The 26,322-nt window shown below is 44.3% G+C and overlaps 1 protein-coding gene across 1 annotated transcript in view; it reads right to left on the reverse strand.

Moving 5' to 3' along the window:
• Positions 1–24,218, reverse strand: part of RNF170 (ring finger protein 170) — a 244,126-nt gene extending 219,908 nt beyond the window's left edge. The window contains exon 1 of the mRNA XM_069236602.1: positions 24,072–24,218. The gene's annotated coding sequence lies outside the window, so the exon portion shown is untranslated. The remainder of the gene's footprint in view (positions 1–24,071) is intronic.
• Positions 24,219–26,322: the final 2,104 nt, after the last annotated feature.

Consider the following 26,322-nt stretch of genomic DNA (forward strand, 5'->3'; position numbering starts at 1 on the left):
CATATCTGACACCGTCCAGGTTGCACCGGGCGGGTCTCCGCTCCCCTGCCCAATGCCCGCAATGTTCGAGTGAACCTGCGGATTTCTTCCATATCGTTTGGACTTGTCAAGTAATACAGGCATATTGGGGCAAAGTGATTCAAGAATTGGGAATGGCCCTGGGACAGGAAGTACAGAGGTCCGCAAAGTTAGTCCTGTTAGGGGTGATGGAGGAAATGGGCAGATCATGGGCGAAGCGCGCCCTGTCTGCCACAGCCATGTTGGTCGCCAAAAGAGACATCGCTGCTGCCTGGAACTCCTCCGAAGGTCCGTCACTCCAAAAGTGGAGAAGGGGTGTTGACTGGTGCGCAAACCAAGAAAAACTGGTGTACGAATCCAGGGGTTGCCCTTGGAAATTTGAGAGAATATGAGGACGATGGGTGGATTTGATGCCATAGAACAGGGTAAGAACACAACTCTGGATGTTGTAACTAGATCTGATTTGATGTTTGCCTCCTGGTCCGCATTACTGTCAAATGTTATTGTCGATGGTGGGTTGAAACTGGAATTCCCTGTACTGTCTGTGCCTTCTGCTCTGCACTTTTCTTTCTCTTTTAAAACAATAAAAATGTGTTAATCAAAAAAAAGAATGGTTACAGTCGTCCCTTCACAACCACTGATCTGCTTCAGCAATGATTCTGAGGTAAGGAAAATAAATAAGTCTGGTGGCTTTCCATCTATAAAGCACTAGATGCACACCAATGGCCTCTGCTTCAATACCAAGAAAAAGGAACTACTTTTAAGGAACATACCAAAATATCTGACTCTGCCCCTCAACTGCCCATCGGACTTCAGACCGGTCAAGTTTCAGGTTCCTGTAGCCCAGAATATGGGAATCATATTTGATGCTGATTGGTCTTTCAGCCCACAAGCACAGACCACAGTGAAATAATGTGTACCAAACTACATACTATAGACAAATGTTGCACTTAGTCAGTGTTAAGAATCCTTGCCATGGGAGACTGCTGTGGCTCAGGAGATTACAGGCACCAGCATGCCCTATCTGGCAGTTCAAAGGCACTGATGTGCTACCCCACAAGTCAGCATGCTCATAATTCCCATCTCAGACTGGTGGCCCCAAGATTAGAGCTTGTGAAGCACATGAGGTGTTATAATTTTTCCCTGGCACTATGGCAGTCCTTGAGCAACAGTACTGGGTGGTAGGCTCTGCATTAACATTGTGTAAGGAACAATTAAGAGAATCATGCCTTTGTTAACATTTCCAAATTTTCTAAAAACCGGAAATTCAGACCTTGAAACGTGAATTACCTACAGAACCCAATTGAAGCTGAAAATGATTCTTTATTATTTCTATGAAAATTAAATCCTAAAATGGCTGATGTACTATTTTATAACATTATCCTATAAAAGGAGAATGTAAATTATTTTTACACATCATAATGAAGTCTATAATTTTTTAAGGGTTCTTTACCCCTTCAAGCTATTTTGTTCCTATTTTTTCTTCTCCTGTTGGGCTCTATTGTACTCTTTTTCCAGTTCTTCTCTCCACATTCTTCATGCTGCCTCCTGGAAGTGTCTTGCTTTCTTTAACACATTCCTGTGCCTTCTCTATAACTGTAGAAGCCATCTTTGAAGCATCTTCTGCCATCATTAGATTCTGGGGGCAATGGCTTCCTTCTGCATTTTCCTCCACCTTGGGACCCTTATTTATAAGACAGCAGGGAGGCTTCACAAAGATGTCACCCATACCTTGGAGTGAAAAAACTAGGAGGTCTTTTCGCATCCAGCCCTTGAGCCTGAAGTCTACTCATTACTACCTGTTGGTTATTGTAAACCATTAATGCAAGCTTTTTCCTTTTCTAGAAACCACTACTGAATGGCTGTTTATCCGATTCTTCCAAAAAAGGAGATATTCAAAGTCCAATAAATTAATAAAAGGCAGTACATACTGTTCCTGGACGCAAGAAGCATGATCATGTCACACAAGGAGGAAGAGAACTAGGATGGTTCACAGTAGAAAAACAGATAGCAACATTGATGTCTAACACTGGTATGGAAAGGTCCACCTGGCAACGCACTGGCTTATCTGAATGATTTGTTTATCTACCACTAGCCAATCAGACAGTCACATTCTAACACAGAACTGAAACAAATATTCCAAAGTTGTGTCATTTCAAGTATGGGGGAAAGTTGCTGAAAATTGTTACAAAAAGGAACAGGGCATCTGTGGTATAGTATGTTGCACATTAGTTACAATAATTTCAGTTCTGCTTCTTCGTGCCCAAGGAGCTTAGCCGCCAAAAGGAAGCCCCCTCCGCATGATGTTTGTGTCAGCAAAAACAATGGACAAAGAACATACAGAACTGTGTCTGAAAAAGAGAATTTAAGATGGATCCAAGTGCAATATTACTAGTATCTGTTAATGTACTGTGATAAACTGCCTAGGGGTATAAGTATGAATTTCACAGAAAACACTAAGACCTGATGAAGTTCCACTAAGGAAAGAAACTCATTGGTGGGGACGATTTCATTTTTCTGATTGATACAGCAATCAAATGAAGCAATTTATCAACAACAGAAGAGTGGTGAGGGGGTGTGGCTTGCTGGGCCAAGTTGGCAGAAATGCTTTAACAAAGCTCTGCGCTCATAACCCCATTCATCCTACATTCATCTCACCAAATTTCAGCCAGCCACCCTCCAAATGGTTTATGTAATGCCTGCGGCCTCTCTGGGACCCAACCGCCGTACATTGCTAGGCCATGAGATTCAGATCTTCCGCACTAGGTGCCCGCAACCTGCTGGTGGTGACATGGGCTTAGATACGACTGGAGCATGACAAGCGTGGCAGTGGGGTGGGGGGCACCTTTGGTGTCCTGCGGAGTGGAGCCGAGGGTAGGAGACAGCCACCGAGAGAGGACACCCACCAGACACCACCACAGTGTGAACCAAAGGCAGGAAAGTGCCATCCGGCGTGGCACGTGGCGGACTGGACCCATAAAACGGAGCAGAGGTCTGCCCCTCCCCCTGCCAACCACGTCCCTAACTCTTCTTCCCAACTGCGAGCGCCAATACGCAGGCCTGACCGGGGATTGGGCCCTGCTTGGGTACAGCACACTGCATAATGGAGTTCGGCGGCACAGGAGACACACCAAATACCTCCCAAACCTCTGCTCCTCCACCCAGCCAAAAAGCTGATAAGGTTACCAGTCGGAGACTGGAATTGAGTCCCATAGGCAGATATAAATCCCTAATGGTGCAAATCCTAGACCTGCCTGATGACCTTATGCAGTTCATGGATATGTCCATCGCTAGTGATACATGTGAGCGGCAATAACTTAATATAACTTCAGAAGTCAATCAAGTGTGTGTGGTGTTGCCCCGGTACATAGACTGCAAGCCACCATACCGGGCACCATGAACTTATAAAGCTTCAACCAAAAACACCTCCTTGGTTTGGAAACCTAACTGCATGATACAACCAACTTGGAAGATCCAAGCACGCACATGCTGGCCGCAACATAGGAGACGTGTGGTGCATTCAATCAAACAGACAGGACAGAACTTGCGGGCTACTCATGCTGCATTGCCTGGAACAATCACTGGTGATGACAAGTGGGCACATTTCTTCTGGTTGCCTAAACTGGCGGACCACAGTTAAACGCCCCTGCTGAGACATGGGCCACCTATGCCCCAACACACGTGGAACGCTGGTGCAACCGTCTCACACCATCGGCTCCACTGCACCTACCAATATTACACAATCCTCAACTCCAGGTGACAAACTTGACATAGTTCTAACAGCCATAGAACACTTGCGTACATCATTGGAATCCAAAATGGACCAGGTAGCAACTGACCTAATGCTACTACATGCGGACTGAGTCCAACTAACAGAAGTGTCACCTCAAGACCTCCAACCTAAAACGGACCAATTATTAACTGTATGTAATGTATTCAGACCCTGGAGGCGCGAGCTGAAGACTCAGAGGGGCGGGCCAGGCATAATAATATCCACATACAATGATTAGCGGAGGGAACTGAGGGTAGGCACACAGTGACTGACATTGACACATGGCTTTGGAGACTCCTTCCAGCTGGGACACTCTCACCGTTCTTAATTGTCAAAAGGGTGCATCGTGTCCCGGCACGGGGTCCTGCACCTGGAGCTAACCCCAGACCTTTTATACTTCACCTGCCACATTATCGCGACCAGGACTCAATACTGAGAGAGACTCGAAAGTTAACAGAAGTCACAGTGGATAATGCACGCATCAATTCTTTCCCTGACTACACTATACGGGTGCAAAGACAACAGAACTCATTCCTGATAGTCAAGCGTTGATTGCAAGATCTAGAGTTGCATACCCCTCATGGCAATACGCAGTGTTTCCTACCTTAAACACCATGTAGTGTATGTTACCCTGATACAGGAATCTCACTTAATAAGGCATGAGGCAATAGGACTGCAGCGCAGATGGCGTGGACAGGTATACACCACCCACTACTTCTCTTATTCTCGAGGAGTGCTGATATGGGTCTGTCTCGGACCCTCTTTGCTTCGGAAGAATAAGACATTGAACCTGAAGGCCAGTATGTATTTGTCAGGGGGCGCTTAACCGGCTGTCATATTTTGCTAGGGAACATCTACGCTCTCAATAGAGACCAACACTCCTAATTACAAACCATCTTGAGGGCACTGTCCAAATGGGGTGAAATCTTGTGGCTATTAGGAGGCTACTTTAATAGCGGCCTCAATGTCGATTTAGACCACGCATTTCCCCCTCTCCCATGCACCGTGGCAACCTCCAACGCATCAGAGTTGCAAAATTGGCTCAATGACACTTAACAGATGTCTGCGACACCGACACCCGGCTGACAAAATATGCTAATTTTACTACTCACCCCATAAACTTCATGTCAGGATTGATCGCTTGGTGTGCGCCCTTAACCTAATTGATCACATCACAAACACAGATTACCTGGATCGTAACCATTCCGATCACAACCTCAAGTATTTACTTCTTACATGGGACACAGGTCTGCCCCCCCCATACATACCTGGCAATTACAGACAACATCTTTGGAAGACCCCCCAGGTACAGCTATCAACACATATTTTGAAAAAGAACTCAGGCACTGTGTCAATGATGCTGGTTGAATGGGGCGCGCTAAAGGTCACACTCAGGGGGCACTGCCTAGGAACAAGCAGGGCATGCACTGCCAAATAGAGAAGGAATTGGCACAGGTACAGCGTGATCTACTAGCATTAGAAATCCAAATGCCACAAGACCCCAGTGTGGCTAAGGCCCTCACTGAAGCAAGGCAGACACATGCAGCCTTGCTGGAATGCCTCTGTTGCCTTACTTACGAATCACACTCTGCCACAACATATGCATTCTCTAGCAAGGTAAGCTCCCTCCTAGCATGGCTGATGAAACAAGAACAGCCTGCCAACCCATCACCGCACTGGGATCAGCGGAAAATGACATATTATACACCCAACGTGACATACACCTGGAATTAACTCATCCCTACACAGCGCTATACTGCTCACTCTTAACTTCCGGCCCGGATGAGACCCACGCATTCCTCTCCCCATTACTTATCCCTCAGATTATGACAGAACAATGGGAGGATTTGGATGATCAGATAACCTTGTCTGAAATACAATGAGCAATAAGAGCATTGGCCACGGGCAAAGCACCAGGGCCGGATGACTTGCCTGCCAAATTTCATAAAACATACCTATTTTATAAAAACACCAGTTGACTAACTAATAGTGACCATTTCTTGAGGGGATAGAGCATTTTTCGTATTATGGATAGCACCTGGTGGACCGCTGGAAACGGAAATGATGCGGGTGAATGCTGTAACCTTTTTCTCCAAAATACCTTCTCCTTCCTCTCTTCCCTCCCCAGCTGTATTACAATACTTGGTCGAAAATTATTATGGTTAACAAAAATGCATGATCATCAAGTCATCTCAAACATAATGTCCCCAAGTAGACAGGAATGTAATAATATGACACACCTACCGTAATACATTGAAAGAGACAATGACAGTTCAGAAAACTCAATAGTTAAACACATATGATATGTACTTTATAATATGTGGACAACTTTAGCCATGTACCCTTTGATACTTGAAAGTTATATGTATTGTATATGTGTTTGAATGCTCTGTAACTTGTTATAAGTTTTCAATCTTCAATAAGAAGATCAAGCAAAAAGAATCAGAAGATTGGTTTGATGTAATTCTTGTATACTAAGAAATTAATTGAAATGGTACTCATTACATTAGGGAAACTTTGTTACTAACTGCTGTGCTTGATCAAGCTTTGGATTGCTTACTCTGGACAAATTTAAGTTAACATTTGTGAGTACTAGACTATAAAATAATCTACCAAGAGGCATCAGATACAAAAAGGACTTAATTACCTTTAAACAAAACCTTAAACACCTACTGTAAGCAGACTAATGTTGATCTTAGATTTTCTATTATAGTTTTGTTTGTTTCTTTTTATTGATCTATTTAATTGCTTTGTATTTGGGAGTAATGTCTCGGGGATCCTAGAAGCTAGGATTGTCTGACAAGTTTGCATTTGATAAACAAATAAACATTCTGTTCTTGAATGTGTGCGGAGGAAGCATGAGAGATAAAGATGGAATCATGCCTGTGGCCTTCCGGGGACCTAAAGGCTATTCGATCAGAAGTGTAAAAAAAATACCAGAATTGTGACATTTGTGACATGTTGACCCTACTCAAGATTTTTCCTTTTTTTAGATTTTTAGATTCTGCTACACCATCTCACATTAACCCTCTTATCTTTCAGGGATCTGTTTCTCTCCTTCTCAAACCTCTGTCACCCTTGTCAATTGCCTTGAAAAGAAGGTCTATGTCTATCTAGCATCTTCAGTGCGCCACAATTAAAGCTTTTTGCATCCTTGTGGTGGAAATGATCATTTTGATACTTGTGCTCTTGGTGTGGTATAAGCTTTTAAAACTCAACGCTTTCTTAGAACATTTGTAACATTTTCAAATGTACCTCTATTGAAGGCTCTTCTGGGTCCTGGTTTTAAGTCTTAGCTGTCCGTGAGCTGACTTTCTTCACTGTAAGGAATTTTTCCTCATGGCATTCACCCCTGCTTGGATAGTGTGGATGCAAAACTCCTTTCCTATAGGCTCTGCTCCTCGAGTCGTTCCTGTACATGATGGTACTGATGTTTAGCCCTGACCGCCTACAGAAAGATCCACTTCTTACCATGTAGTCCAGGATATTATTTTTACAGATTTCTGATGAAAATCCTTCACTTAAGAGGGAGTTATGTTTCAGGTTCTCCCCTAGGCTGTTCATAAGTGTTGGTGTTGCCTGCCCATGGACAGCTTATTGGTAAGGATATTCCTAAATCAAATACTGAATGGAATGTGGAAGAGAGGGGTGGGTTAATATCTCAAAGATGTGCATTTGACCTCCATTTTTCCTTGTTATAATCATTACGTTCCACTCTCCCTCCGTGTAGTTTAACTATGCTCTTCTGTGAAGTGGATCTTCGAGAAGTAAAATTAGATCTTCTTAGCAGAAGGCCTTTAAAGATTCTCACATTGAAAGGGGAGGTGCTTGTGCCACAGTATTCACATGGTGAAAATGTGGAAGACGAGTTAGTGATTCAGTGGAAACCTGGCAATGAATTGAGACATTATTCAAATGCCTCAAGTCCTGGGCAAAACTGCTAAGTGCCCCAACTGGCAAAAGATCAACAACAGCATAGACAAAGGTATACTAAGCTGCAGTGCACATTAACATAACTTAATTTAGATTGACAATATCTTTTCCTCTCCCTCTCCCCTGCACCACCAGTGATACTGTAGGAAAAGCGTTACCGAAAGTAAGTAACTTGTTCTTCTGATGGATACATCTACCTGTGGATTCCTCACCTTTTGAATAGAATTCTAAAGCAGTACCGCACTCCGAGGTGGGTGCATGCATGGCTATACTCAGAAATCCTATAACACTGAACGGGCAAAATGACCATCCCTCCTCACTTCCAAGACTACGCAGTAATGTTTTGAGAAAGTGTGGAGGGAAGCCCAAGTTGCTGCCTTGCAAATGTCAACAACAGGTACACCTCTAGCCAAAGCAGAAGTGGCAGACTTAGCCCTGGTCGAATGAGCTCTAATACCTTCAGGAGGATCCTTCTTTACTAGTGAATAACATATTTTTATGCAAAGAATGGCCCACCTTGACAGTATTCTTTTGTGGACAGCTTTTCTCTTCATCTTGGACACATAGCCAATGAAGAGCTGATCATCCATCATGAAGTCTTTCGTCCTGTCCACACAGAAGCTCAGTGCTCTCTTCGATCCAGACAATGCCGCCTTTCCTCCTACTTCCAAAGATGGTGAGGAGGGTAAAAGGACGGAAGGGTGATAGATTGTCCTAAATGGAAAGGTGTCACTACCTTAGGTAGGAAAGCAGCCCTGGTTCTCAAAGCCACCTTATTAGCATGAAAGGTAGTAAAAGAGGGTTTCACTCTAAGAGCTTGCAGCTACTAACACGCCTAGCAGATGTGATCGCTATAAGGAAAACAGTCTCTACCATAAGGAACCTCAAAGGGCAACTTTGCAATGGTTCAAACGGTGAACCAATCAAATATGTTAAGACTAAATTTAAGTCCTACTGAGGCATTACAAATGGAGTGGGAGGAAACCTATTAATCAAACCCTTAAGAAACCTAAATACTATAGGAGACTTAAACAAAGAGGGTTGATAAGGCAAACAAATAAAAGTCGACGGCGCAGATAGGTAACCCTTCATTGTCGCAACTGCGTAACCTTGCTGCGCTATGGAAACAGCAAATTGCAAAACATTAGACAAATGGGCCTTTTAAGGATCAATATGTCTCTCCTCACACCATTTAACCAATTTTGCCCATCTGCCAGCAGAGACCGTCTTGGTGGAGTGTCCCCTGGCCGATAAAATAACATACACCATTTCAGGAGAAGAGAAAAAGAATTCAGGTTGCCCCGTTCAATCTCCAGGCTTGTAGGTGCAGGCTCTGGAGGTGGGGGTGTAGAACCTGCCCTTGCAACTGCGATAGAAGGTCTGCCCTGAGAGGGAGATGGAGCACAGGGCACAGTGAGAGTTGAAGAAGGTCTGTGTACCACACCCTTCTTGGCCAATCCGGGACTATTAGTATGACCCGTGCCCGGTCTTGGCGAATCTTCCTCAGGAATCAAGGATATGGGAGGAAACATGTAATGCAGCCCATTGCTCAGCACAGCTGAGACGTGGTCACCCAACGCTCCTTGCATTGGATACTGGAGGCTGCAGAACAACAGACAGTGTGCATTCTAGCGAGTGGGCAAACAGGTCTATCTGAGGGGTCCTCCACAGCTGGAAGACGTGAAGAACTACCTCCGGATGGAGATGCCACTCATCGTCGGTTGATAAGTGCCAGAGCAGATTGTCCGCATGTATGTTGAGAACTCTGGCCAAATGGTTTGCTACTATGCAAATCTGATGTCCTGAGCCCAAGACCAGAGCCGCAGAGCCTCTTTGCAGAGAAGGCACAACCCTACTCCTCCCTGTTTGCTGATGTTCTGCATTGCAGTAGTGTCAAGACTTGTACCGACCACAGCAAATGGATTGGAGGAAGGCCTTGCAAGCCTGACGTGTCATCCATAACTCCAACAGATTGATGTGAAACATCTGTTCCACTGGAGACCAAAGACCTTTGATCTCCAGATTCCCCAGATGTGCTTCCCGCCCTGGAGTGGAAGCATCCGTTATGACTGTGGTCACCGGAGGTAGAAGACAAAATGGCCACACTCCACCATCGAAGATTCGCTGCAGTGTCTCTGGAGACTGCTATTGACTCCTTGAGATCTCCTTTGTGTTGAAACCACTGCTTGTGGAGGCACCACTGGAGAGCCCTCATGTGCCAACATGCATGAGTGACCAGCAGAATACAGGAAGCTAACAGACCGAGCAGGTGTGGGATCTTTAGGACCAGAACCACAGCTTCATCCTGAAACATTAGAATCATAGCCTGTATGTCCTGAATTCTCTGAGGAGGAAAGGCATGATTCAATGTTGTGTCCAGTACTGCCCCTATGAACAGGAGGTGCTGAGAGAGCTCCACATGAGATTTGGGCACGTTCAATGAAAAGCCCAGGTTGAGCAACTGGGCTGTCATCTGAAGATGGTCCAACACTGACCCTGGGGACCTGGCTTTGATCAGCCAATCGCCCAGGTGAGGGAATACCAAAATTCCCTTCCTTCTGAGATGCGCTGCAACCACTGCTATCACCTTTGTGAAGACTTGAGGTGCGGAAGTAAGACCAAAAGGAAGGACCACAAACTGGTAGTGCTGCGACCCCACCATAAAACAGAGATATTTCCTGTGTGACTTCACGAGGGGAATATGAAAATATGCATCATGCAAGTTAATAGAAACCATCCAGTCTTCCTTGTCCAGTGAAAGAAGCACCTGTGCCAGGGTCAGCAGTTTGAATTTGTCCTGTTTGAGGAACCAATTCAAAATCCTCAGGTCCAGAATGGGCATCAAAACGACCATCTTTCTTAGGAATCAGGAAGTATCTTGAATTTCAACATACCTGACCCCTTTCCTGCTCCGGAACCAACTGCACTGCACCCTTTTACAGCAGATTTTGTACCTCTTGCTGAAGCAACAGTAGGTGGTCTTGTGAGCAAAAAGATTGTTGGGGATGAATTAACCTTCCCCGTCTGGGCAACACATGCTGTTGAAAGGGGAAAGAACAAGGGCTGATTCTTTCACACTTTCCCAGTGAAGGATGAGGAGGAGGAAGGCTGCTGAGTGGCACCACGTGTTCCAAGTCTTCCAAGACCTCTTTAGGACCTGAGGAAGGGGTTGGCAGGTTGTTGACTTTGGAACTGCTGCCTCCCATGAAAGGAGGAGCTACATTCAAACCCCCTAAACCTACAGAAAGGTCTAAAGGTCGAGGAGAGTTATTGAAGACCTAAGGACTTAGCAGTAGCCTTGCTGTCCTTGAACTTTTCAAGTGCAGAATTAGCTTTCTCACCATTCAATTTGGACCATTCAAACAGGAGGTCCATCAGAATTGGATTGTACATCCAGGGAAAACCCTGATCCTCTAAGCCATGTATGCCTCCTACTGGCCACTGATATTCTCATGGCTCTTTCGACAGAGTCAGCTCTATCTAGGCCAGAATGAGTAACCTGCATAGCCGCTGCTTGACTATCCTGCAACAATTCCTGAAAATGTTCCTGCACATCCTGCAGCAGTTTGGGAACAACCTCTGGCCGAATTAATTAGCGCATGGATATACCTGCCTAACACACATGTAGCACTAACCGACTTTAATGCGATACTACATGAGGAGAAGATCTTCTTTGCAGATTGTTCCATGTGTTTTGATTCCCTATCCACCAGAGTTGTAGGGAAGGAGCCAGGAGCTGCTTTTGAAGAGCAAGAAGCCTGGACCACCAAACTCACAGGTGAAATTGTGGGTCACCTGGATCAGCTCTATATCTTATGGCAATCACCTTGGACACAGATAGAATAGTGACAGGTTTGCACCACAGGTCCAAGACTGGCTCAGTCAAAGCATCATTAAAAGGAAGTAACGGCTCAGAGAAAGCAGAAGAGGTGCTAAGAACTTCGGTCACAGTGTTTGTTTTTAATTCCAGAGTGGGTAACAGCAGTCCTAAAAATTCAGCCACCATCCTAATCACCCCATGGTAACCAGCAACTTCCGAAGGATACCCTCAGGCTATAACAACTTCCACTCGGAGAAGTATCCAATCCACTAGCCTTCTCAATACCTTCAAAACCATAAGAAGGTCTTGTTGCTCCTCATAATATTGCTGTTCTTCTAAAAGCCTCAAGGCTTCTCTTCAAAATCAAAGTCTAGATTCCAGTCTCAGAGTCAATAAAGCATGTGCCGACGTGGAAGATGCCTTTCGTGGAGCCAGTGAAGCCAGAGCCAGCAAGTCAACCTGAGTGGAGTAACTAGACGCTGAACGAGATTTATCTAACAGAGGTCATGGTGCAGTCATCTCTGATGGCGATGGAGCCGTTGGCAAGAAAGGAGCTTGTTTATATGCCGCTGGGAGTCCTCCAAGATTAAAGGCCTAAGGTCCTTTGGGGCCCATCGGCTCACCAGCAGGGGCCATAACTCTATTAAAAATGCTAAACATAGCATTAAAAAAGGCAGACGGGTCCTTCCCAGGAGTTGGAAAACTTGGATACTCCTACTGAAGCTAAGCCTGACTCGACTCCTGATTTTCGTTCTCCTGATCCGTTGGAGTAACAGGAGAGAATAGTGCTGGACTAGTCAGCAACACCGAAGTTTCCACCAAAGACGGCGCTGGCAATACATCAGGCGACTTCTGCTGAGGAGTAGATAAGGTAGGACTAACCTCCCAAGTCGACCGAGACTTAGTAGCCGGAGATGGACTATCATCTAGAGAGGAACGATGCCATCATCCATGACAGCGCGCTTCTTATGCGACTTCGAAGAACGGTGCAACGAAGACTCCTCTTAATGACTCAATCTTCTATGACCACGCTTCTCTTTTTAGCTTTGAACAGGAACAGTGTAGCTTCTCGTTCCTTCAAAGCCTTCATGTACATTCTCTGGCACGAAGAACATTCCCCAATGGTGTGGTCGGAACTGAGACACCAAAGGCAATCTTCGTGTGGGTCAGTAACCGACATATGGCCTCCACACTCTCTACACTGCTTAAAACCCAACTTCTTCTTTAGCGGTGACATTGTAACAACGAAAAGTTCAACGAAGAAGCTACCTCGAAACAGTTAACAAAGAGGAGAGGTAAAAAAATATATATGTTTGCGTCGAAGGCGCAGATAAAAGGGAACTGGCGTCAGCACCCCTGCGTCTGTGGAGCCTTACTATTGTGACGACCTTGTTGACTTGGAGAGCTAGAAAGAAAAGATTTCCGTCTAATCTCCTGCATTGGGAGTATTGAAAAGATGAGGAATCCACAGGTAGATGAATCCATTACAAAAGACAGTTTAACCTCATAATCTGCGTCTCCTTGTCATAGACAGAAAGAAACTCCCAGTCAGGTTATCAAGCCTATGTCAGACAGTCACACTTTCTAACTTGCATATAGTGTTTGGTCTCCTCGGCAAGATCTGTTTAACGTGAGTGACAGCACTGCTTTATGAGCATGTAAATCAGTTCAGCTCTGCTACACTGCCTGAGATTGGGAGATCTGTTTGTATATTTTTGTATTTGTTCACCACAGCCTTTTTAAGGAGAATCTCATTCATAACACAGTTGAGAATCTATTTTGGGATGGCAGGGTATAGAAACAAGAAGAAGTGGATGTAGAATTGTAGGCAGATGCAATGATAAATGATAAGCCATACAAGATTGCATTTTCTGAGCCACCTCTACCACCTTGTTGGACCTGGTCTTTTTTGCAGGATTAACCCAAAGATTTTGCCTCCTTCCTCCTATTTGTTCTGACCTGTTTTTGTTGGCTTTACTACTCTGGGCATTTTACCACTGGTGGCCAGTGCTAAAGTGCAAGTGCTCTCTGTCTAAATGATATTGGTGATTGGTTTATCAATGATTAGCTTATTTGATTTACTAGGAAGTCCCTAGTAAAGTGCACCAGAGGTGCCCAGGGCACGTAAATCAGATGCTACTAGTGGGCCTGCAGCACTGATTGTGCCACCCACATGAGTAGCCCTGTAAACATGTTGCAGACCTGCCCCTACAGCGTCTGAGTGGGCAGTTTGGAACTGCCAGTTCGAAATGGGAAGTGCACCCACTTGCCAGGCCTGAACCTTTTCTTTTACTACATGTAAGTCACCACTAAGGAAGGCCGAAGGCAGACCCATGGGCACGGTGCAGTGTATTTGAAAGGTAGGACATGTTCTACTGTGTTTTACATGTCCTGATCAAGAAATATTGCTAAATTCATTTTCAGTATACAAAGGCAAATCTCTCCAATAGGTTAACATGGGGACTGCCTTGAAATATCTTAATTGCAGTTTCCATAGGGAGCAGATAGAGTTCAAGAGTTTGGTGTCTCTGAACTCACAATTTAAAAATACAATCTAAAAACCACCTTCACCAAAAGATGTAAGTTTGAAAATGCCACTTTTAGAAAGTGGACATTTTCTTGGTTAACCTTTCTGTGCCTCTGGCTGTCTGCTGGAATACACATCTGGGTCAGGATGACTGTTGGGCTGTTTGTGAGTTCACTCTAGACAGTCACACAAAGGGAGATGAGGTATGCTATGCAAATCCTGATGGGTCTTCCTGGGCTAGAATGGTGAGAGGAGCCAACACTTGCGCCTGAATAGGGAGGGGCCTGTCCTTACTCAAAGCAGTCTCTAACCCACTGGAGTATGTCTGGGGCCAGGGGAGGAAATGCAGGGTCTTGTGCACTACAAAGACTTTCTTTTGAAGTTTCCCTTTCTTCAAAGGCAGACATTAGTATAATTATTGGACCCAAAACCCCAGAGTTTTGGAACACTTCTGGATCAAGAGGAACCTCTGCCAAGGAGAAGAGCTGTGAGGTGGAGCACTGCCCCTTTCCTGTGTGTGCTTTGCTGGGTTGGCCTGCAGTTGCTGCTTCTGCCTTAGAGAGGACAAAGACTGGACTTTGCTGTGTATCCTGCTTCTGAAGTTTCTCCAAGGGCGTGGCCTGAGCTTTCCTCCTGTTAAGAAGTCTCAGGGACATCAAAGACTTCCCCCGCCAGCACCTGGGCTCTCTTGCTGAGACCCCCTGACTTGCCAAGTGGTGCCACATCCAGTCCCAAGGCGCCCTGAAGGAGAAGCTGGGAGAACCTGAGTGAAAATCCACTCCCGTAGTCGAGCAGCAGAAAAATTTATGCAGCACCCGTCTTGTGGCTGCAGAAATCGACGTATCACCAGATCAGAAAAAAGGAATAATTAAAAGCTTTTGCAGCTCTAAATTTCAACAATCTTCAAATTTAAAAGAGAACTAAAAAAGGTAAAGAGTGCAAATCGAAATCAGATACAAAATCAAAATCCTCCAGAACATAAAGGTGCCTAACAAAGTTTGAAGGGTAAAGAACAAGACCAGAGGTGAGAAAATCCACTATATGCTACGACAAAGGGTTGCCACATCATACCACCAGGACTCGTAAAAAGACCCAGGAGAGTCATTTGTTGTTTAGTACATGCATCATCTTGTCCTTTATTACAATCCTGAGATAAGTGTAGAGTGTAACTATTATTTCATTGGTTGCTAAGCACTGAAGGAAGTAAAGTGTCTATGTGCAATGTCTTAAATAAAATTTGTTCAGGTGGGATTTGATGGTGCATGATTTAGATTTAGCATAAAAACTGCAGAAAAACATTACAGGTAAATTGCTTTGTCGTGAGACTGAGTCACAGGAGCACAGGTCAAGGTTATGCTCCCAATTGTTACAATAGGAGAAGCAACTAACCTATGAAATAAGTAAAGTCTAAACCTCAATAGGAGGAATTCTGATGATGCTAACCATTAGACAATTAAAAAAAAACACTGCGGACCATCAACAGGGGCCAACAAAGTATACGAAATGACCAATGGCATTGTTCTGACTTCATCCCCCATCCTACCTCCCCCCCCCCCAAACAGCTCAAAACATTGTATAACACATATCCCTAAATGTCCTGTTATTCAAGAAGAAAAGAGATGAGGGTTTGTCAAACAAATCTGGTCTGGACAAGGCCAGTGCCATTACACCCTAACTTCTCTCAAACAAGGAATTTCTAGGCCACGGTCCAAGGACAGGCATACATCAATTATCACTCTATTTAGTACCAGTACCTCACTGGCCCAGAATCAATGCCACAACATAAATGGGAGAGTCCAGATTTTATCCTCTGGAAGAAGTGACCCTAGCTCCTTAAGACAGATAAAAATATCAGTGCATTGGGGGAAGGCAGAGCAGACAGCAGGCAAACCTATTTTCAGTAATCTGTAGCATGGTTGTGTTAATACCCGAGTTCCCTGTCCCATAAGTTGCCACAGACATTTCGACTGATAAACGGCTAGAATATGGTGAACGGATCTCTTGCCCAAATCAGCAGCAAGCAGAAGAGGGCATTAATACACCTAGCAAACTGGCTATTTCTAATCTCCTGCTGCAGGTGCCAGGACCCTTTGTTTGGTGAAAATCACACTGAGATAACTAAAATCATCAGTGATTTGAATAATTGAGATTGGAGTGCAAAACATTTTATTTTATCAAAGAGTTTGGAGTTACGGGACATGACAAAAGTTTTACTTGTATTAACTTTCAGGTCCAGCCCTTCCATAAAGGCTGAAAATCGGTATCATACATGCTGAAAAGCAAACTGAGTGCGGCCCATGATAACAGCGTCATTCTCGTACAGCAGAGCTGAAGTAGGGTACTGTCCAATATGAGGCATGTCCTTACACAATGAAACCAACTCCCTCTCCAAATGGTTGATGTAAAGGGTGAAGAGGAAGGGTGCAAGTACACAGCTTTACATAACTCCTCTGAGAACATTGAACGACTTCGGACATTTCCCCCAGATCTAACCTAAATAAGGCTCTGAAGTCACAATAGATTTCCCTAATGGGGTTAATTTGGGACCTTTCCATGCCGAGATCTTCCATGATGCTACGATACACAGAATCCAAGGCGCTGGCCAAGTCTATAAACCCCTTAGAATAGAGAGCCCTTTTTAACGATGGTATAATCGGCAAGCAGAAGGGAGAGGTTAAGACACTGGTCCTCTGTTCCGTGCCACCTCCTTAACTCATACTGGATATCTGAAAGTATTGTGGTCTCCTCGGTCCAAGCCTCGAGATGTGCCAAGAACAAGGCCCAGGACTTTCACCGCTGAGTCTAGGAGAGAGAGATCGGGGCTAACATTCCCTCGGTTCTCCTTTTAGGCCTGCCGCCCTTAAGACATTTGTTACCGATGGGTCCCAGAGTTCTGGCTGGCTCTTAAAAAGGCCCAACGGGACCCAGTCGGGCCAGAGTCTTTGCAGCTAGGACTTGATCTAATAGCCTCCAACACTTCATCCAGACTCAGGATGTATTTGGGCTTGAAACTGCCCTTTAAATCTGCAATGGATAGACCTTGTATTTACTCGCCCCTTCCTCCCTGGGTGCAGCTACATAAACAGCCCCAAAGAATGATGCCCATTCTGGCCCTGGTGTAGCAATTTCAATAAAGGACTCTTCAACCTCCCTTAGAAATAGACGGTTCACAATGCCCCAGTGTGCCTCATGGTTTTCCCTGAGACTTGCTTCTTCAAGGTCCTTCCTGACTTTCATTTTTAAGATGTTTTTCCTAGCTTTGACTGCCTTCCGGTAAGCTCTACTACACTGGGCCACTTCTTGCGGGATCCTGCGAGGTTTTTGGAGAGCATGCATGAGTGCCTTATCGGTATTTGATCCCTCTTTGTCAAACCAATCCTTCCGCTTCCCTGCATGTGAGTTGGAGGACCTATTGAGTACGACCTCGATGACCTTTGAGAGGGAGGAGAAGGCTTCTATGGCATCTCTAGGATTTGCCTGGACATCCAAACAAGTATTGAACAGAGTGCGATTTTCGCCTACCAATTTGGACATGAAAGCCATGATATTCACAGACTCCCACTTGATCCTAGAGCCCTTCTTTCTATGGACCGAGAAATGTGCTACATGCCTACCTAAATGATAAGTAGCCTGCTAACGAGACATATTAATAGGTAAGCTTTGCAGCAAATGATCACTAAAGGAACTCAAATGAGTAACAAAAATGCATACGCTGAGGAAAGAAAATCTATAAGCGACCCTTCTCCCTTACCCACAAACATGTTAGAAAAAGGGACCCTGTTTTCACAAGATTCATTGGCAAGCCCCATATTATACTTAGCCTTGATAAAGTTGAGACTGCTTCCATTGGCATCATATGAAAAATGGGTCTGTGAGTTCCCATCTACATCTCAAAACCCGCAAGCATCTCGAAGCGCAGGGGGGCAAGGATGAACACTGAAATCTCCCCCACACACCAACCCCAAGTCTTTGCCACTTTTTAGGGTAAGGGAGCCTATGTCCGAGTCTAGCCTAGAGAATTAACAGTCTCTTTTAACAGAAGGAATGTTGTTTTAAAAATTGATAATACCCAGCCTTGTGCCATCCCTAAATTTGAGGCAGAGGAACTGATAAAAAGGTGTATCTGCTTTACATAGAGGTTCTGGTGTGCACCATAACTGAGAGGTAGATTCCCAGACCACTGATTGGTCTGCCAGATGTGGACGGAATTGCAGCAAGGTGAAAAGTCTTACAACCATTTAAATGCACCAGCTTTACTGCCCTGGATTCTTGCAGACAGGTAAGTGCCAAAGCATCAATGAAACTGACTCACAAATTATTAACACTTTTGACCCTAACTACTACCACCTTCCAGAAAAGAAGAGTCAGCTACTATAATTCAAGACTTTATGGGTAAGAGGGCCATAAAGCTGATGATTCGGCAACATGGGAGTTGGTGAACAGGTTGGGACGCTCCCCACCTTACAGATGGGCAGCCCCTAAGTTGTTTACAAACTTCTCTTACTGTCAACAGCAGGAGGCTCATGTTGTTTGGGCGATCTGATAGTTTTAGGTGTTGTACGGCCAGTTGGAACAACAAATGGAGCAATATATGCAAGACGATTAATTTTCATTTCGCCCAACATGAAACTTAGGTCGATATGTGATTTTCCAGGTGTAAAATACTAATATGAGTTTCATGAACAGCGAAACCCCAGTGTGGGCTGGGTCTCCAGACCGCCATTATGAGGAGCAATAAGCAAGGTGATAATTTGGCAGTGGGGACCATTTGAGAGAATGCTGGTAACTTGCAGTCATTCTTAGTTGCTCCTGCGCTGCTCTGAACCAACCACACCTCTGAGAAGGCATCTACGTGTATAAACAGGATTTCTGGAGCTAAGCGATAAGGGGGTAGGATGGCGCAGGGGGGTATGATATAAAACCACTATGCCCCAAACAAAAAACGGATCCCTGAATTCACAGATCTGATTAGCTATATCCTGCGTAGACCAGGAGGTCACAGTTATATCCCTACCTCACAGCGTTGGGTGGGGCTTAGATTCTACAAATGCAAGATGGTTTGTAGTTATGTGTTCCAAGCCTTTTAAGAAACCAATCAATTTAGGTATGGCACTTCTATTAACAGTGTTGTATTTGCTTTTGGTTACCTAACTAGGGAGCATCAAAAGTGTCTTTGTTTGCAGAAACAGTCCACTGTTGGCCTTGGGCCCTTCCGATGTTGTCACGCCAGACGTTTGCCTTGCCTCTCATAGACAGTTCACATGGTCCCTATGAATTGTGGAATCCGCATTCAAGAGTTTAGGCTGCTGCTCCTGGTGCAAGAACAATGGCACATGGTCACCTGTGCCATGGAGCATCGGGCTACCTGCTTTTCTGTTCATTTGAGCATCAGGAAGCTGGCCCGATTGCTGGCTGTTGTGCAATACTTCCTCCTTAGAAGTGATGATATCATCACCAAGCCTAGTGAGAATCAAGGTGGATACTGTCGACTTCGCACAGGAAGGGTGCCCTGTAAGGGCAAGTGAATCAAGCTGGGGGTAAATGACAGGCATGGAACATGCGAGTTACTAGATGACACGTTTGCTTTTTTCCACCCCAACGTGCGACTGACCTGCCTTCGAAGCAATATTAGATTAAAAGATGAGGTAAGTCTGCTTTCCCTTTGGTGATGTAGTCTCTTTTTTGGAGGCTTCTGAAGTTACAGCTGTTTCTGCTTGGACAGGAAAGCTTGATATTTACAGGGGTGAGTCTAAATCAGTTTCTCACCAGTTTTTGACATTGAGCTGTGCTGCCTCAGGGGTACTCATGAGAAATAATCTGCAGGATATTGATTCTTGTCTGGCTTGTACACAATTGTGTAGTCATACTCTTGTAAATTCAACATCCACCATTCATTGTGAGGGAGCATCTTGGCCTTCAGATTTGCGAAAATGGTGACTAGTGCCTGGTGGTCTGTGACAATCATGAACTACTTTCCATACAGAATCACATGAAAATGTTCATAGATCCATACTACTGCTAGACTTTCTTTTTCAGGCTGGGAATAGGCACATTCTGTGTCGGGCAAGCTTCGACTGATATATGCCACAGTGTGTCTCCGAGCATTTGTATATCTACTATGCTGAGCAAAGATCGCTCCTGTCTCACCGGGCTCGCATCAACAGTGATCTCAATGTCAGACTAGGATCAAAGTAAGCCATCTCAGTCGCATTTTCAATCGCTTGTTTTATACTCTTGAAATTGTGGTCACATTCATTGGACCATCGGAACTGAACACTTCGTTTTGTCAACTCATGCAATAGGTCACTCACTGTGGAAAAATCCTGAATGTACTGTGAACAACAGCTGGCCATGCCCAAGAAAGACCATACCCTGGAGACATTTTGTGGAGGACTAGTGACAGATAATGCTCTCATTTTATCAGGAGTCACCCCTCCATGAAATTCACATTTTTCAGCATTTAATGTGAGACCTGCATCTGTTAGTTACTGGCATACTTGTTTGAGAGCTTTATCCTGTTCTTTTTGTGTTGTGCCAAACACCAGAATGTCATTGCTGTGATTGAAGGCATGTGTAGTAGGCTGAATAATCTTACATATCACATCTTGAAATATTTCTGCAGGAGATGACTCCAAAATTCAGTCTTTTGTATGTGAACAAACCAACATACGTCAACAAGGTGATAAAGAACCTGCAGTCTTCTTCCAATTTGAGTTAATGGTACCCTTTGCTCAAGTCAAGACGGGAGAAGACTTTGGCTCCATTTAGCTGCATGATTATATCCACAATGTGCCGACCAGGGTGCCTTTCTCGCTCTATTGACTTGTTGGCCTGGTGCATATACATGTAGATGCGCACTGCACCTCCACTGTCGTTTCTTGGCACTACCGATATCGATGATACCCAATGGTGTGGGACCAGAGAAGTACTCGATAATGTGTTTCAGCAGGGCTTCTAGTTCCTTCTTGACAGCTTCTTGTAGATGAAATGCTATTCTGCAGTGTCGCTGTGCAACAGGCTAGATATGTTCGTTGATTTGGAGTTGCACTTTCAACGTCTTGAGCCTTCCTAGGCCATGGGACAAGGACGGGAACTGATGAACAATGTCAGATTGCGTATTTAAGTTGTAATTGATAGAAATTAGTCCCATGTCAGCAGCAGTTTCAAAACTAAGTAAGCATGCACTGGATGGATAGAGTACCTTGAAGAATATGGATTGGGGCCTGCAGAGACGTCTTCCTATGCCACAAGGTCGCTGTGAATGATCCTGGACTTCGTAAAAGGTTTGCAAGTAGCTCATGTTTACACCTTTATATTTGATCCATTGAGACCTGGTACAGGTGTCAAACTGTGAAACTGTTTGATTGGCAGGATGTTGTTCGATGTACCAGTATAAATTACAAAGGTTATGGGACAGCCGTTGAACTTGATTTTGATCTTGGGCAAAGTCCATATGAGTTCTTTTTTCTTGTTAACTTGCTCATGTTTTGTGTATGTTTGTCTTCTTTGGAAGCATCAAGGCCCACATATGCAGGTTGCTCCTTTTTTATGATCATTGCACATTTACCCTTTTCACTGTTGCTCAATATTGACGTTGAGAAACTTGTGCAAGGTGGCGTTGATGATGATCGACTTAGTTTGGTTTCCACCTGTCGCAGATGAGGTTGCTTTTTGTCTTTGTGGGCATGGCAAGATTGTTTCTGGAATTTTCTTGCGTCTATTTTCTCGTCTCACCATGACTCGCTTAATTTTTCCTTTGCCTTGCAAACTGTTATGAAAAGATTCTCCTTTCCACACCCCTTGCACATTTGTCTGATGGCTGAACATTTATCTTTTTGTGCAAATGAACATCTACATTGTAAACACAGTCTTTCTTTTTTTGAAGATGTCAGCTTACAGGCATCTGCTTGGTTCTGGTGTCTACTCTCCATGCCCAATGCTGATTTGCCTTCAGTTGTTTCCGCTTCCATGTCGGCGGCTTGTTCATATGCTCGTTCCTCGGCTCTGGCAGCCATCAGTACTTTCTCTTAGCTGAGTGTCTCTCGCAACATGCATCTTTAGAATGAGTCCCACAAACAACCATCAATTACTCTGAGGCTTACGGCTTTCTCATCATTAAATTCACAATGCTTTATGAGCACGCCAAGTCTCTGAACAAACTCATCCATCATCTCACCAACTCGTCTCTTGACTGAAATTTTACCTTTCATTGTCTTCATTTGGTAACAGATTAAACTTGGCTCCTAAAGCTTCTTTGACTTGAAAGTATGACATTGTCTCATTTTGTGAGATTTTCTTTACCACTTCTTTCACTCCATGACCAGCGAGATTCTTTAAGTATTTGAGTTTCTCATTACTTCTTTCTGAGCATCTATGAAATCATCAAGGGTCTCAATCCATGTAGTTTATCTGGTGGCAATATTCTGCTTTTGGGCGGTATCAAACAGCAGCAGAGGTTTTAGAAATGTGGCTTCTGTGCGCTTCACCTCTCTTTCTCACGACGTTGAGAGTATGTGCTGTCTAACCACCACTCGTTGTGCATCTGCATCAGCCCCTTCCAGAGTACAGGCCTTGTGCCTGAGCCCGATTTGCCCTACTGACCTAAGGGTTTTGTGGCGCCTTATTCATTTTCAATGGTGAGTACTTCTTCTGGTTCTTGCATGTTCTGATCTCTTTTTTTGTCCTTCTGTTTCATTCAAGTCATTTATTCATGCTATCTCTGCAGCTTTTACTACTTCTGGCCCAATCTGTACATTTGGTAACAGTGAGCCGTGTGTTCAAGCTGCCTCGCTCAAGGCAAGATTCAAAACATAGTAGATGCCACTTGCTACTCTGGACAAATTGGTCTCTCCAGCCGGCCTTTTACTTTGTGCCTGGCTGCAGTTGTGACTGTTTGCCTCACGGGTGAGTATCTGTTTAGTTCTCGTACTTGATTGCCGCTGCGTTCTAACATTATATTTTCTAACACTGTGGCTGCCTGTGTTACACCTGGTTGTCACTGCCTTTAACAGTTTCTTTGTATGTGTGATAGCTCAGTGTTATTGCGCAGCACCATTTTTTCTGAGCCAGGCGAGCAAGTCTTGGCAAGGGTTTCCAATGGTGCTTCTCTATTAGGCTTCAACTTCTCCACGTGGCTTCATACGGGCTGAAGTGGAGCTTACACTCTACATATGCCAAAAGCAGGCTTCTTCGCTTCAGTCTGGGTGCACGTGGCATGCACGAGCAGTTTGCTAATCCTTGCAAACTCTCGGGTGCACTTCTGTTTCTTTGGGGCACGTATCCCCTCTCGTCACCAGTTGTCACATCCTCCCCAGCCCAGGAGCATGCACAAGAACACACCACACACAGAGCTCATAGGCGTCTTTATTCTTCAGTGTACAACATTCAACTACTCAATACCCTGTAACCGTTAAACATGAACACCTCCCAGATTGATTTTTATCTTTTCCCGATTTTTAATGTTCACAGTACCAAGACACTACAATTGGCCACCACTATACCATTTGCCAATGCTTGCACAATTTTAAAAGCATTAGCAAAGCCAACATAGTGACCTTACAGCACTGGCAAAGCAAAACTGATAGATATTGCTGATAGTTTTTCAAAGGAGCGGCAGTTCGCCATGCAAAAGGGGGGAAAAAATCACTTACATCACTGGTTAATAGGCTGCAATTTTAGTAAAACATAATACATTCCATAAAATGATGACCACTACTGCTGTATTTCAGTAATTTATAGGCTACATTTTAGATTATTATTTTTTGGGGCAGTTTTATCTGGTGCGAACTCGACCTGAGAGTACTGAAGCATTTCACACGAGCACCAGTTACGTTACACAAGAACACAGGCACAGGGATATTAAGTGATTTGTCCAGAAATATAGGATGCTGAGCCGACGCCGAGTCAAAGAACATTGAAATGGGGACACAAAAGAGGAATGTTAACAATTGAATAATCAGCATCATAAACGCAAGACAGCTAACCACCTATCTGCTACTTACACGGACCCTCCGTAATTTCAGGTTTTCAGGCGTCCGTTGTGGAGCTTTTATGGGATTTCATTTTTCCGTAATAGTAGAACTTCCGGGTTGCATTAAAACCTATCACATAGCTGAACATATTCTGGAAGTAGTACGGGAGTGGGCGGTACTGCTACTGGAAAGATGGCCTAAGATTGGAGCGTCTCAGCAAATGGTAGTGCGTGACACAAAAAAATCGGCGTGCTGATTGGATGTAGCATTCACCAATGATTTAGCTGAGCTGGTCGGTCCTGGGCGCAGGTTAACGGTGGACATAGTAGGATAGTCTTGATCGTGGTCACTTACAGTTCGTAATACAGGAAAGGACAGTTGAAGAATTAATCGCGGTAGGGCACGGTGAAAGGAATGGTGTGAATACCTCGCAGTAGGGTCATGATGAGTGGGTGTGTGCCCCGGGGGAGTGGGGCGTGGACATTCCACGGTGTCACCAGCCTTTACAACTGACAGACAGACGATTTCTTTTGGCGTTTCCTCCGGTATCTGGTCTTTAAGCCTGACGACAACGATACTCAAACGAATTCGGGAAGGCGTTATGTTCCGTTTATGTGATACTAGTTTGATTCAGCCCTGCCCTGTTTCCCAGGTCCATGTGTGATGTGCTACTCCAGTTCATGCTTTCTTTATTTGAACACTGGGATCAGTAGTCTTGTTCGTTATATTATAATACACAACTACACGTCCCAGAGTCCAAATCAAAATCTGGTATGGAGCAACACCTCACGGTTAGACCTAGAAAACGTGACAGCTATGTTGATTCACGGGAGACTGCTACAGTTCGGAACTAGGACTTTCTTACAGTTTCCTTTGAAGTATCCATTTCCACCTGTTTTCTGTGCCTACTGCATAAAGGCTGCTTCTTTCCAGCTCGGTAGATTTCATTCCTTATGTCAGAGGGGCCTTATTTACACTTGTCGGCTCCTATTCTTGTATTCAGTTTTCTTGCTGCACATTGCATTGTCCTTTCTTGCTTGTGCTTACTTTGGTTCAGTTTCTAGTGTGACCTTCATCTGTAACCGCTCTCATTTCATACCCATTTTTCATGATTTGTCGTTTTCTTTTCCACGTGCCCTTCTGGCTGTTTGCCTCGTTTGCTAACTCATGTCCTAGTTGGTGTAGTCAAACCAGTGTAAAAATGAAAGCTCTAGGCTATAGGCTGTTACGATTGCCTGCCCTCCCCTTTTACCCATCTACATATTGGCAGTGCACAGGAAGATTATTCAAAATCTCCTTTCAACAAAAGGACCTAATTGAATTTCTGTAGGGGACCTGTCTCCTTTGTCTCCATTTCATGACTAGGTCTCCTTTTTCCTGCTTTAGGATTGCTAGCAATACACTTCCACTGTCTGGGAAAACAACCTCACCTCCATCCTGTGCATAGGAACAGGCCAGGGGTTTCAAAATCGAACCCACAGTCCTCTATTTCTCTATTTCCCTGATGTGTACAATGCATATACTACACTGGCCACACACATGCTCAGCACACACTTAGGATGTTAGCTGTAGATAATGTTCATATCAGCACAGGAGCAAGGAATGTAATAAAATATCTACTTGCCGAAGGGACATGTTGCTTCGTGTAGTGCGGCAACAAATTATGGCAAGAATTTCATTATATAAGAGCTCTGATGATAGCCTCTCTGATTATGCCAGGGCTAATACTATTGTAGGGCTTGAATACTAACAATTTATTTATTTTGCTACCTTTCCGCAGATCTAAATACTGGGTCTAGAGGTAGCGGTAAGCAATAGTTCCTGAGTTGGAAGGCCCTTTTTGTATCTATGCAAACCAACTAACTTACACGTTTTAAGGGTTTTCACCAGCTCCTCTGTAACCATTTCCCATACTGAGAAAGGCTGGAAATTTACTTGTGATAAGGGTCAGAAGTAAAACTTCTACAAGGGTTGGGGAAAAAAGTTGTTAGCAAGAAAGTGAACTTATAAACGCTCAACAGATTTTCGCTTGAGCATATCTATATGTGCATATTTGCTCGAGCTAAAATACAGTTCACAAATATTTTCTAAGAGTACGATTTCCTGGTCTACTTCTGTAAATTCTTGTGGATTTATGATTAAAAAAAAAAAACAATCTGCACAAATGCAAAGGCATACACTATGGGTGCACTATTATGACTTTCTATAAAAGTGGGGCCATAATTAGGTCTTGTGTTAATCAAGACATTTTGTTTTTTTATTAAAAACATATCTCTTTCAA

The sequence above is a fragment of the Pleurodeles waltl genome, chromosome 1_2, assembly GCF_031143425.1.
Source record: "Pleurodeles waltl isolate 20211129_DDA chromosome 1_2, aPleWal1.hap1.20221129, whole genome shotgun sequence".
NCBI lineage: Eukaryota > Metazoa > Chordata > Amphibia > Caudata > Salamandridae > Pleurodeles > Pleurodeles waltl.